The sequence below is a fragment of the Diadema antillarum genome, unplaced genomic scaffold (assembly GCF_040938485.1).
Source record: "Diadema antillarum isolate AM-2024a unplaced genomic scaffold, OU_Dant_1.0 scf00000057, whole genome shotgun sequence".
Taxonomy (NCBI): Eukaryota; Metazoa; Echinodermata; class Echinoidea; order Diadematoida; family Diadematidae; genus Diadema; species Diadema antillarum.
Window position 1 is genome coordinate 1,193,551 of NW_027270946.1, and position 14,552 is coordinate 1,208,102.

Below are 14,552 nucleotides of genomic sequence, written 5' to 3' on the forward strand. Positions count from 1 at the left end.
ATTTCTTGAGGGTTTGGATGTTGAGCGCTGTTATAGGTCGATGATAGGTGCAGTCTCGTTTGAGGTTCATTGGGCCTCACAGTGGACTCATCTTCATGTGCCATTAGCGCATAAAATTGTACAATACAGAACAGCATTGGTATAAAGTTTAGTAAATGTATGTATATATACACAAAAGTGCATGAATGATGTTTTGTTTTTGTTGTTGTACGGTAATTATAAGGGGAAGTGCTTCATAGTGGTAGAGGGAAAAAAAAGAGAGATACTTTAGAGGGATTAACACAAAAGGTCATTACACTTCTGCTTTAATAGAAAAATACTTGTAGGTTGTTTTCCAGGGTTTTGCAGTTAGTTGTCAGTCCTTTCTCTATATTTCAGGGATTTTTCAATAAGCATCAGAATATTACTTGGATTGTCATTGAAGACGTTCTGAGGGTTAGACATGACAGGGTTTATAGCACCCAGGATTAGGGGAATAAGGTAAAATGTAACTATCAGTTGCCACAATAAGTGAAAAATATAACTGGTAAAACAAGAAAACATTGAAAAATCAAAATGGTATAAAAGAGGTGGGTAAGCTTGATCAGCAGTCAAACGTCAGGGTAAAAATCCCATTGTGCTCCTTATTTGAATCAGTGCAGAAAATAGATAATTTTACTTTGTCAGACATGGTACATCATACCAGCAAGACAGGGGTATCAACTGCTCAGGTTGACAAAAGTCACAGCTGTCAGGGTCATGTGATAAATTCTGATATTTATCAGTTGCTGCAATAACTGATTATTATAATTAATAGAATGTGAAAAACATAAAAAAAAAATTGTCAAGAGATTGGCAATCTTTATGCATGGTATAGGCATGACAAGGGTATGGAATAACATTTTTATCAAAATCTGATCGATTTTTAAGGGAATTAAGTATTGAGGTCAAATTGTCCAAAGGCACCACTGGTGGTAAGAAGTCAAGAGATAAATTATTCTTTTCCACATGGCCGTCATAGTTTGTACATCTGTGATGCATTGGAAAACATTCGGCTGGACATATTTAGACTAATTACGGCAGTGGTAAGAATGGTGTAGACTGGACAAATACAGTGCTGAAACTGTTCATACCATTTATGAATATTTGTGAATGATATTGGTATAAAAAGACATTGTTATTGCTTGAGACTTTGATATGCAGGGGAACTGGAGACGCATACTGTGTAAGTTCCCATTTTCACTGTATTTTGTATTATTATGAATGAGACTGAAATACTGTAGATATAAACCTGCTTCAAACAAGAGAAAGGGATAGTGTTGTAATGCTAAGTTTGATGCATAGAAAATGCCAATATTTTCTGTTTTATTGCTTCTTTGCAGTGGATAGGCTGCTTTACATTGCGTGATCATTTTATGCCAATTTCAAATTTCTGAAAAAAAAAAATGCTAGAGGCTCAAGAAATGTAGTTCACAAGTTACTGAGAGACAGAGAAATAGTCTATGCTGGGGAACAAGATGTGATGAAGGGAAAGGACTACGTAACATCTTGCGACCCACCAAATCACAGAGTCTCCAGAAGCAGGATTTGTCATTTCCTAAAATCATTACTGATTAAAAGCGTGCTGGTATGACCATTAAAACATCAGTGGCTGCATTGATGCCAATATGCATTGCTACAGGACTGAAGTGTCTTTTGGTAAAAAAGATAATCAGAATTTTAAAGGGGAAGGCTAGTAACTGATCAGTGGGAATCAGTGGAAATACTGGGAGATGATTGTTCCAATCCTTATGGGATTCATTCAAGAGTCCATTGTATATCTATTGTTGTGTGAAAATGATTTGCTTCAGAACGGTCTCATTTTCAAGTAATGTGCAGATTAATGCTCCGTCACTGACCAGGGACGCTAACCTGGAAGCATTAAACTGCACATTACTTGAATATGAGACCATTCTGAAGCAAATCATTTTCACACAACAATAGATATACAATGAACTCTTGAATGAATCCCATAAGGATTGGAACAGTCATCTCCCAGCATTTCCACTGATTCCCACTGATCAGTTACTAGCCTTCCCCTTTAAGATATACAGGTGAATTGTGCACATTCTGAACGACAAGGAACAAAATGGCAATGCAAATGGTCGAACATAGATACATCCTGCATTCTGTGATATAGTGTGTGGAATAGGAGGTATTAAAGACAAAAATATTGTCATTGCATGATTTCTAATTGCTGTGGACCACAGGCTGCAACTCTGAAAATGATTTTATTTGTGTACAGAATACTTGATATTTTGCCTTCATATCACACCTTTTCAAAATTTGTGTGCATGTTCAGCTTTTTTTTTTCACTCCTTTTGTGTGAATATGGTCACCTTTTTTTGCTAGTGCTATCAGATTATTCTCTCTTTTTTTTTTTTGCATGTACCAAGTGGTCCTAAGTTTGAGGGAAAAGAATTGGAAATTAGACTGCCCAGCAAGATTGCAAAGAGTGAGGAAAATACCTTGCCAATATCTCGCTCATATTGAAGGTCTTACATATCCTGTAGTCACCTTGAGAACAAATCCTCGGATGTGTAACAGCTTAGTGTCACAAGGTTGTATTGATTCAATAATTGCACGTGTCAGGTGCAGAAAGACGATTATGCGAAGGAATGCCCTATATAGTAGAAATAATAATAATAGATTTGACAAAATGACACTTGTCCCTTTAACTGCCGCCTTGTTATCACAAACTCTACACAACCAGGGCTGGATTAGTCTCGAAGCCCACAATGGGGCCAAGTATCTGATTCTGTGTAATGTGTTGAGTCAGTAAACAGAAACATTAAACCAGACTAATACCACTGATACCAAGCATCCTCATCCCACTTCCTCTTATAAAAAGTTTTTTAATCGTCATGTGAAGGAAGTTGGCTACCTCTGCCGACATTCCTCATGTTATCCTTCGCCAGCCCTGGGTGCCCCCGGTGGGGTTTCGCCCACGAAGATCCGATGGAAACTTCCATTTGCTTTTGAATGTACAACGTAGCCAGTCCATATTAAAATGAATAGAATGCAATGGAACCATTATTGACAATAGTCGATGCATGTTCTTGGGTCCGTTTCATGAAGTTGTCACATGAAAGTATTTACATAAATCTCAGAATGGCCAAAGCCATTCATATGTAGCTATGAGAGACTTTAAAACAGAAGTGAAATCCATTTCATGAAATCTCTCATAAGTGTGTCTCATGAGTGAAAAGTCTCTCTTAAGACTTACATGAAACATACCCCTTGAGAGCACCGCCATACAGGAAAGCGTGTGTGTGTGTGGTTTTTTTTCAGTATTTACTTGTGTTTACCACTTTTTTTTTTTACTGTCACTGGGCAAGTTGAACAGGCAGCTTCATCTGAATGAGATGAACCTTGTTGATACTGCCCATTTTCTATCTTAAAATACATTTTTATCTTTCAGACAATTAGTGTGTTTTGAGTAACATTTGAGACTGTCTGTCATGTGTATATAAGCTTGCCATGTACAAGAGGAAGGTACAAAATTTCACACATTGGTGATATTAGCTACATATTGCATCATTGAATAGAACGCTGCCGTGATATATTTTTTTTTCATAGTAAAATATGATTGAATAATGGCTGAAAACATTAATCCAAACTGAAGATTGATAAATGTTTCGAAAGGAAAAATATTATATCATTAAAGAGTTTGCAATACATTATAATCACACAACTTTGAATGTGTGCTACAGCCTTTTGGGATTTGTTAAAAATATCTCCAGCTTGTTTTGTTGTTTTTAAAGGTTTTTTTTTATACTTTCCTGCAGAAATTTTAATAATTGAAGTAAATTGTAGTCCTCCACTGGGGGCTTCTGCAGTTGCTTGATGCTTGTAATCATCATTTGACATCAAGTCAGTCAATCCAACAAGATTAAATTGTAGTGAGCCATTTCCCCAATGCAATATTTTGACACGTGCCCATCAACCTGTATTGAACTTGAACACATACTGTAAAAGTGGAAATTTTCGCAGTGTTGAAATTTTCGCGCATTTCACGCAACCAGAAGCTAGTGCAAAAATAAAAGCATGCGAATATTTTTTCTTGCCATGTGTTCCAGTCGTTGATGTCTTGGTTCCGCGGAATTAAAAACACGCAAAACTCTTACCTCGCCGAGCGCGAAAAATTAGTCACGCGGAAATATCCACTTTTACAGTACATCATAAATGTGAGCAGTATAAACATTGTACATGATCAAAGACCCATTAATGTGGTGAGGCTGTGTGGTGGGAAGGTTGGGCTCTTCATTCGCTGCCACCTGAGGACATTTGAAAACCACAATTTGTGCAGGCGTGCTAGAATAGAATTGCCAGTCAGCAAAATATGTGGAGCAAAGCAAACGCTCATTGGTAAATGTTCAACTCCAGTTGATACTGTGAAACGAGGAATGTTCGTGTGCATTTTAATTTTGAGAATTTTGCAAGAGCCAAGATTCGCGAAATTAAAATGCACATGAGAGTTCTTGTCTACACTATGGGCATGGAATGTAAGAGGCAACTCGAGAAAAGTTCATGCTGTGAAAAAGGCCGTCGGCTCCAATTCATGAAAATTTCATGCCGTGAAAATATTGTTTTACAGTATTCTTCAGCTGCATGTGTGCTGCGTAAAAAAGCCATGCACAATTTGTAATACAGATTGTTGAATATGTCCGAGTCAGGCCAGCCTCCCCATTACAGGGCCTCCCTACGCTAGCGGGTCTTTAAAATGATGAAAAGTGCTGTAGACTTCTGTAAAGAACCCTTGGCATCTTAAAGGGATGGTATAGTATTGGTTGAGATGAGGATTCAGATTTTAACTTTTCACGAGAAACTTAGAAACCACTTTAGGAAATGTTGAAAGAGCATATGATTCTAAGAGGAATTCAAAGATTATTTGAGGAAAATGGGTTTGGAAATGGAAATAGTGTGATCTCAAGAAAAGGTGGATCCCACCTTTTATTTGGATTTGCTTTGTTTTTGATATCTCAGCCATTTCAAATTTTCACCAGATAAATTTTGGATTCCTCTTAGAATTATATTCTCTTTCATATTTCATAAGAGGTTTCTCATTAATTCACAAAAAGTTGGAAACCTGAATCCCCATCTCAACTGAAACTACACCATCCCTTTAAACCAGTTGTTTGTTCCTTTCTGTAGTTCCACCTTTGAGTGCATGTGAGTGATATATGTTTATGTGCAAATCTGCCTTAAAATGATAATATGATAACATCTTCGATTTTCTTCAACTGGTGTAATCTGCCTGCTTGTTAAAGGTAGTATCCTGATCTGTCACGAAGAATTTGTGTCAGGCTCACTGCAAGCACAGGGAAATTATATAACAGACTCACTCCAGCATTTCTTGCTAACAACATCTATACAACTGTCATCAGAATAATCTTTTTCTTTTTACTGTCGGCACAAACCATTGGCGGGAATGTACCAGCCCTATATTAGCTATAACTCAGTGTTTGTCTCCATTTTTTATTCAGATAATGTGATATAATGATAATGTGAAGTAGAATTGGTACTACGGTTGTCAAGATTGCAATATAGTGTGTACATGTAGGGTATTCATTTAGTGGCTCTGTTCTGTAGATATGAATATTGAGTGAACTAAAGATTTTTTAATAGTTTAAAAAACAATAATGCATTAATTTGAGATTGATCTTAAAGACATGAATATAGTTTGAATGAATGAATTTCACTGATTCCTGTTCAGTAATTAATATAAATTGAATTCCACTAGCCTAATGGTAACTCATTCTGCTGTTGACCAGTCACTATGTAAACAAAAATACTATGCAAAATTAGTTTGCAGTTATCTTGATATAACAAGTTAACTTTGTCCTGCTTCACTTCTTATGGATTTGAAGCTGAATAGTAGTTCTTAGTTATGAATGACACATTTTTTTGCAATTCAGGGCTGGTCACATGATGTTTTTAAACTCGGTTTGTTATAGTGCTGCTTCCTGTACATTTGTTTTTGTTTTAATAATACATTGAACCCTTCTGTTGTGATGTTTGTGTCCGGTAGGAAAACTAATAATCAAACATAAATAATAACCTTTTCTTGAGAGCTGTAAGAGAAATCATGCAGTTCAATTTTTTTTTTGCATTGATACCTGAGATTTAATTGATGTCTTTGTCTTTATTTTTTTTTTTTTGATACATGATGCACGGTAAGGATTCCAACATATGTTGTATTCATGAAAAATCACTTCCATTGTTAACTTCACATGTCTTGTCATCAAACATGACTTTTTTTAATGTCACAGATAATGTCTTTTGTACAAAGTGCATGTCTTTGATAATACAGCTGTTGAAATGGAAGCAAACTGTTAAATAAAAGTGAAAGTGATAAACATTTATTCATTTTCTCAGCATCTTTGATTTTATCAGACGCCAAGTAAGCAGAAAACATATGGATCATGCAATTAGTCAGTGTGTGCGAATTTCAAGTATTGCTAATGTTAGACCTAAAAGCAGGAAATACAATTTATTGAAAGTCTCAGTCACAGTGGAAATGAAATGAAAATACAATTGTATCTCTAAAGAGTGGACACCACCAGTGTCATGTTTTTTTTTTTTAATTTAGTATTATCAATATTTTGCGATAGACCTTTGAAAAAGGTACTTTAAAATCAAAGGGGCAGTGGCGGATCCAGGGAGGAATGCACTGGGCGCACGCCCCCCTTTATTCTTTGTTGAAACAAAAGAAATGAAAAGAAAAAAATGGGGGGAGGGGTGCATGTGCCCCCCTGTTTAATTTTGTAAACGCGCCCCCTCTTTACGGAATTCCTGGATCCGCCCCCGAGGGATGATGTAGTTTGGTTAAGATGGGGCTCTAGGTTTCCACCTTTTTTTGTGAGATAATGAGAGACTTCTCATGAAATTTGACTGGACTCAAAGTTTATTTGATGACAATTGGTTTTGAAATGGGTGAGATATCCAAAACGAAGGGATCCTGATAAAGGGCGGGACTTACCTACTATGAGGATCGCTGTTTTTTACTTGTTTTTGGATATCTCAGCCTTTTGAAAACTGATTTTCACCAAATACTGTAAACTCTGAATTCTTCTAGAATTGTATGCTTTGTAATGTTTCATTAGTGGGTTAGAATTGAGTCTTAAGGCGGTGTCACACCTGTCCGGGCAAGCTACGCGGGCTTGTGGCGAGGAGGTAGTTTAAAGCACGTAGAAGATTTTCCGCGGGCGGACAAGAATGTTTGCAATTTTCGCACTTGTTTCTTACTTACTAGACGCGTGCTACTTAGCTTCTACTTGCGTGCGTTCCGTGTGACTCGCGTGAGAGCTTTGAAACCGATCCATTTTCTGTTACGAGCGACTTACGGGGATTGCGAAGTACCTGCTTTGGAGTTGCCTGTGAGGTGCTACCGGTAAGGGTTTCCTACTTGTGTTCTGAGCGTACCTCTACGGGCAACTCCCGTGACTCTTCCGGAACAAGTTTTGAGCATGCTCAAGGCCTTGTCATACCGTATCTGGGGAAGTTTTGCGGCTTGACTTGCGGGGAAACAGATTTGCTACCCGGAGCTCTCCGCAGTTGGCCCGAACTTGACAGTACCTAGCACTTATCTCGTCCTTAGTTGCCCGAAGGTGCGCACGCTAGTCCAATTTTCCCGCAGCAAAGTTTTGAGCATGACCAAAACTATTTCTGGATGAGTCACGAGGATTGCCCGAAGAGTTCCACGCAGAACACCCGTAGGAGGGCCGTAGCCGCCGCAATTCACAGGCATTTGACCCACTTGAAGTAGGTAAGTTGCCCGCTGATCTATGCCTATCTATGTGAAGGGAGTGCGTGCCATTTGTGGGCTCATTCTCTTCTTTGTCTTCTGTGGCGTCGAGGACTACCTGGTCCCTTTCGGACAGGACTTCATCCGCCGAATGGACTTCAGCAGCAATTTGATGCATTTGCTGTGAATCTTCCGGGCTTTGTGGCTGTCCATCCACTGGACGTTCTCTGCCCTTGTGCACTTTCCGTCTACGGGGCATCTTCACTTCTTGAAAGCTAGTTGACAAATGATTGTTTGCCCATCCACTCGAACCAGCCTATTGTTCAGGCTAGCAATCACCTCGCAGGCGAGGAGTACGCAGATAACACGCAGTTGTGGCGCAGGTACTTCGCAGAGCCCGTATGTCGCCCGTAACTGACATAAAAGAAGCTATCACGAAGCTATCACGTGACACCCACGCGCCTAACATGCAGTTCAACGGAATACACGCAAGAAGGACTTAGGTATCACGCGTTTATCATGTAATACCCACGCCAAACTCGCCCTAAACCTTGTCCGGCCGCAGAAATTATTCGGCGTGCTGAAAAATCCCCATACGCAATAAGCCCGCTTAGCTGGTGTGACAGGGCCTTTTTTGGCAGCGGGTAAATAGAGCCAGCGTGCGCACCTCCGGGTAACTACTTTTGAGATACATGCTAGGTACTGTCATGTGCGGGTCATCTGCGGGGACCTCCGGATAGCAAAAATGTTCTTCGGAAGTCGCACGCAAGGCTGGTTTGACACAGCCTTTAGAATTGTATGCTTTGTAACTCACAGAAAGTTAAAAGCTCAATTCTCGTCTCAACCAATACTATACCATCCCTTTAAGCTGCTTGCAGGACTGTTGCAGTTTTCCTCCCCTCCCCCCCCAAAAAAAAGAGAAATAACAGAGAAAGTGACAGACAGAGAATGAAAACTTGAATAAGTATTCAGTAAATATATAAATATGAAGAAATCTTGAGAGTCACATCTTACAGTCTAACCTCTGCTAACCAACCATGTCAGGACCAGCACCTGTCAGGATAAGCGACTTGGCTGGATAGGGGAGAAGCAATGTTTGTGTAAGTCCTACAAAAACTGTATGTAGCTGCTGACCCAGTGGTAGCCAGGTACGGGTAGATAGTGTGTACTGCAACTGTGACGTAATCTATGGTGGCCTACTTAAAAGTATGGTCTTTTTTCATGGAAATTTAAAATTGAAATTGAAAATTGAGATTGAAAATTGAGATTGAAAATTCATAACATGTTTTTGTTTGGAATATTATAGGTAAATCTTGTGTGTTTTTCCGGAGTTTTGATTGAGTTTGAAGTCACCTTTTTTTTTCCGGTTCATCTTCACTGTGTGAACACGTCTGGATGATTGAGAATTTTGGATGAGAGATGGCCAGATATAAGCCAAGGTCAAACTAATAATGGAATGATACACTGATTCACTGCAAGGCAACATAAATTCCGTAGCAAGACGTGACAGGGATGGAAAGAAGCCATTACCAACATCTTGTGTCCTTGTAGCAACAGGGGAAGAAAAAAGAGTACATGGGAAGAGGAGGGGTAGGAGAAAGATTTATCGGACATGTAGCTCATAAATATGATCCAAAGAGGATCATACACACTCATCATCAACCACCACAGGGATTCCACTGTCCGTCTACCATCGTAATCATCGCAGCGAGATGAAATACTGTTGGACCAGTGTTAAAAACAGCCACACTCAGTCCTGGGGGGACAGCTAATGAGCAAACACTGGACTATGGTTCGGATCGCTAATTAGCAAGGTGTCAGATGTTTGATAAAGGCATATCTCACTGGCTGGCATGAAGACACAAATCACCATAGGTGTTTGTCTGCGTGTGTGAATCTCAAGTCCTACGTGAGCAACGTTACCGCTGCTTTCTTTGTAAATCAAACTCCTCTTCCCCCACCCCAGTATATTTTGAGTTGTAGGCAAAGGGATTATGACATTGCCCATTCCCAGTCCACTGCAGAAACATGTTTTTGTCTGGTTGAATAAAAATAGTAAAACATCTCAGGAGATCTATCCATCATATTGCAAATGTGTGCGTGAGTGAGTGTGAGGTAGGTGATATTTTTTTTTAAATGTTCCCCATGATATAAACAAGAAACAAGAGAAGCTAGGACTGCAAATTTAGGAAGATATTGAAGCGCTCAAGATGTGTTGATGTGTTTTTAAAAGATTTCAAACTGACTTTTTCCAAGAAAATATGTGACTCCATGAGCTTCTCTTTTTTGGGTTATTTTGTGTGACATAGGATCCTGAAAGCTCTATTGCTAAAGCATCGCACACATACACATTAGATTGGGAAATATGCACAAAAAGCATACACCATATGAATAGATATAGATATGTATTTGAAGAGTTTGTTCGCAAAAACCGATAAGTCCATTTTTGAAGATTTTGAAGTACGGTCTCTGTCATAGAGTACAAAGTAATACCTTTTAAATGATATATTGGTCACTACATATAAAGGCACATTTTTGAAGTTATGGTCAAAAGAAGCAAATATCTCCATTTGGCAAATATAGACTTATCGGTTTTTGCGAACAAACTCTTCATTTACATACATATGTATGATATATATAAATATATATATGTGTGCCTGTATGATTTCTCCAACAGTGCTTTTTTATCTATCATCAAATACATGACTTTTATAATGAAATTATGGAGGTCATGTGAATATCAATATTATCTTGATTTGAATGAAATCTCAAAGTTGATTATAGAAAGAGTAAAAAAAAAAATCACCCAATTTTCACTCCTTTCTAATTTTATAGATAAATTATCTCATATCAGTTTGCAGTATAACCTGCTAAACAATGGACATGTTTGCAATTTAGTAAATGACTGTAGTATTGACTTGCCTTTCTGGAAAACTTTATCAAAAGAGAAAAAACAAAACCTGTGAAATGAGAGCAGCACACTAATCAAGGGTTTACAGCATCGCGCATAAAAGAGATAATAATATAGGTGCGAATCCTCCACAGAATGGTGTGCTTGGCTGTGCTTTGCTGCCCTCTTGAGGTGAGACCATGCTAGTCTTAGAACTAGGTGATGGATGGATGTTTGGATGAAGATGAATAAGGATCCAGGGAGGGACTGACAGCGTGTATTCCAGTTATGCTCTCAAGAGGCTTCATAAATGAGCGGCGAGAGCTTTGTGCGACCGTCTGATCTCCCTGATTGCTTTTTCAATGAGACTTCGATTTCTTGGTCATTGCAATCTAGCCCCGGGCCGTACAGAGTTCATGATTCCCTTTCACATAAATCAGTGAGTGATTGTGCATACAGAAAGCTACGGGGATTTGCGCTCTTGAAATGTTTCGTAGTTCAGGTCAAACTCAATTTGGTATGGATGAGTGATATAAACAAAATCTCTGTATCATTTTGGTTGTGGTCTTAATATCTGTGTCAGTCTGACTCTGTTTGTTTGTGTTACTGTCTGTCTTTTTTCACTTGTATCTGTCTGTCTGTCTGTCAGTTTTAGTATTATTCTTTCTGTCCATGTGTTTGTTTATCTCCTCTATTCTATGTCCCAATCTTAGAAAAGTATACCTGAGCACACATCAGATGATAAACAACAGCCTCCTGGTAGAAATTCTTTTTTTCTTTACTCAACATTCTTCCAGCATTCTCAAGTAGAACCAAGTCATGTCAGAAGCACACACACACATTTTTCTTCAGCTATCTTGTACAAAACTTCACTTGTTTCCAGTTGAAAATCAAAACACGCATAGTTTATGAATTCAAAGCAATTAATAATATTGTCCTGTCCTACATCGCATAACTTCACCAACATACATGTACCCCCACCTCGTAGCCCGCCCTAGCTCCTCCTCACTAGACCTCCTACACTGTGCAATCTGTTAAAACCCAATCATATGGGAATAAGTACTTCTCAGTATTAGCCCCTGTTTTCAGGAACTCCCTCTCTACAGAAATAAGGAAAATACCTTAAATGCATTATTCAAGACTTCTCAAGACTCATGTTTTCACAAATGTAGAAAGTCAGTAGAAATCTTCTGTTACTTGAAAAATACTTAAGAAGTGTATTTCAAAACTTTCTTAAATAACTCTATGACTATTTTTTTTTGTAATATAGGCCTATCTAGATTGCTACTTGTGTGTAAAGCACATAGAGAATTGATTGATAGTTATCATATTTTAGATGTAGATGATGATGATGATGATGATGATCATGATCATCATTATTATTATTATAATTAGTAGTAGCAATAACAGTAGTAGTGGAAGAAGTGGTAGTAATAGTAATAGTGTAGTAGTAGTAGTAGTAGTAGTAGTAGTAGTAGTAGTAGTAGTAGTAGTAGTAGCAGTAGTAGTAGTAGTAGTAGTAGTAGTAGTAGTAGTAGTAGTAGTAGTAGCAGTAGCAGTAGTAGTAATATCCGATGGGCAGTATCTTGGATACACTTTTGTTCATACATGACCTTGTTGTGACAGCCTATACTGAATGCCCATAGACTGCAATTTGCACCAAAATTGATATTTGGTTTGTATTCCTGTTGTCAAGCAAAATATGGAGTCTGAAAATGGCATTCTTACAAAATAGCTATGAAAATAAGATGTCTACCTGCATGCAATACAGCTGGTACCAGTAGCTGTATAACTCTGCTATGAATTTCACCGTCTACTGTAGGCCTAAATCACCTTGATAGCATTCATGACATATGTTGAGGCATTTTTTAAAATCAAAGTAGAATCAATGACTTCATAGTATAATGGTAAATTTTTCATTAAAGTGATCACACAGAGTTCATCATACACATCTCCCATCAAATGTTTTTTTAAAAAAAGGAAAAACAGCTTCCATAGATACAGCTATTTCACACATCAAAGTATGGAGATATTCCTATGATTCCCATGGTCTGGAGTTTGGCAAATATTTTCTTTCAGATTGTTAAAAGAAAGAAAAGGAAAAGAAAAACACATAAAATGCCCTATTAAGCATCATCATTGCTTCCTACAGTCTTGCGGATGACCCCTTGTTAAAGGGTGTGTACAGTTCTGGTCGAGATGTAGATTTAGCTTTTAATGTTTTGCGAGATATTTAGAAACCACTCTATGAGATGTCAAAGAGCATGCAGTTCTAAGGGGTATCAAAAGTTTATTTGATGAAAATCGGTTTTGAAATGGCTGAGATATCCAAAAACAAGGTGAAACAAAGAGATCCTAATAAAGTTGGGGCATGTCGCCTTTTATTATTAGCATTTTTTTGGATATCTCAGCCATTTGAAAACCAATTTTCATCAAATAAACGTTGAATCCTTCATAAAATTACATGCTCTTTCATATTTCATAAGAGGCTTTTCATTATCTCACTTAGGAATGTTCAAAACATGAATCCCCACCTTAACCAGTACTGTACATTCCCTTTAAAGTAAGTTGATACTACCAGCTATATAGTTCAATCATATGATGCAACCGGTTGTTAAAAGTGGAATGTTATTCTACTGTGGCAAATTGAAAAGCCCCATTACATCTAGTACGCTAAATTGTCGCAAAGGCAAACCAAATAAATCAGATACGGCACAAAAACTTATCAGATTAGAGAGCGGCCCCTGCTTGCCGACTAGATGGGTCAAGCCCCGAAAAATGGTCCCCGTTACAATCTGGCAATGACATGGGATCAGAGCTGGGAAGATGAGGGTTGGTCGTAGAAAAACAATGTTTATTATCAGTATAGATGGCCTTTATTACATGGCAAAGCTGGAATATAAACACCAGCTAACAGATATTGATGGCTGTTGAAAAGGAATGGAGCATATACTGCTGCTGCCATGGTGGTGGCTATTTGTAATACCATAAACTGTGTAGGGAAGAGATATATCATTGCATGCAGAAGGGGTTGGGAGGGAGGGGTCTATCAGGTGAAAGAAAAAAGAGTGTAGTCTAATTTCAAGGCATTTGGACTGATTTGTTGGTTGAGACGACGACCATGTACCACATTATGCAGAATGGATTCCTTCAGTGATTTACTCAGATTTTTATTGTTTGATTTTTGTTTCCCTTCATCGAGTCTTCCTGCAGGGTCTGAGACATGTGCCATGTGAGACTAACCACTAAGTCTTTTGAACTTGATGCAATATGGCAGTAAGGTCTTATATTGTTGATCCTATTTTGTCCCCATGTATGATGAGCTGGTAAAGAGATCATATATCAACCTAATTCATCAAGGGGAACCTGATTTAATAGCCTATATATCTAATACTGCATTCACATTGCCTAAAAAAAAGTGTTCTGGTGTTGCACTGAGACATTGCCTAGGTGTAACACTGCAACAGTCCGTAACAAACGCGTTCACATTGCTCGTGCTGTCTCAGAACAACTCTGGTGCACTCCCGTGATAGCCGGTTCACATTGCCTATGTTCCTCCCGCAGTGGAGCGCATGTTTCAATTATTGCCTCTCGTATCGTGGGGGTGTTGCCTTAAAATAAAGAGAATAGAATCGAAAAATACAACTTCAAAAAATATCCTGCAAAAATTAATGTTGAGAAACTATGCGTGCACAAAATTGTAGAATACACACGATGTTGATTCTGGAATTGGCTTTTAGCCGTTCTCAGCACGCGGCACATTATTGATCTCTCCTCTGAGATCCATGAGTGCAGCACACATGCACATAGATAAAACCTGGCCGACCTGGATCAGGCTCGTGATCTCATTTATTACCATAATTATCCAATGTATTTCCTACTTTACTTAATATGAAT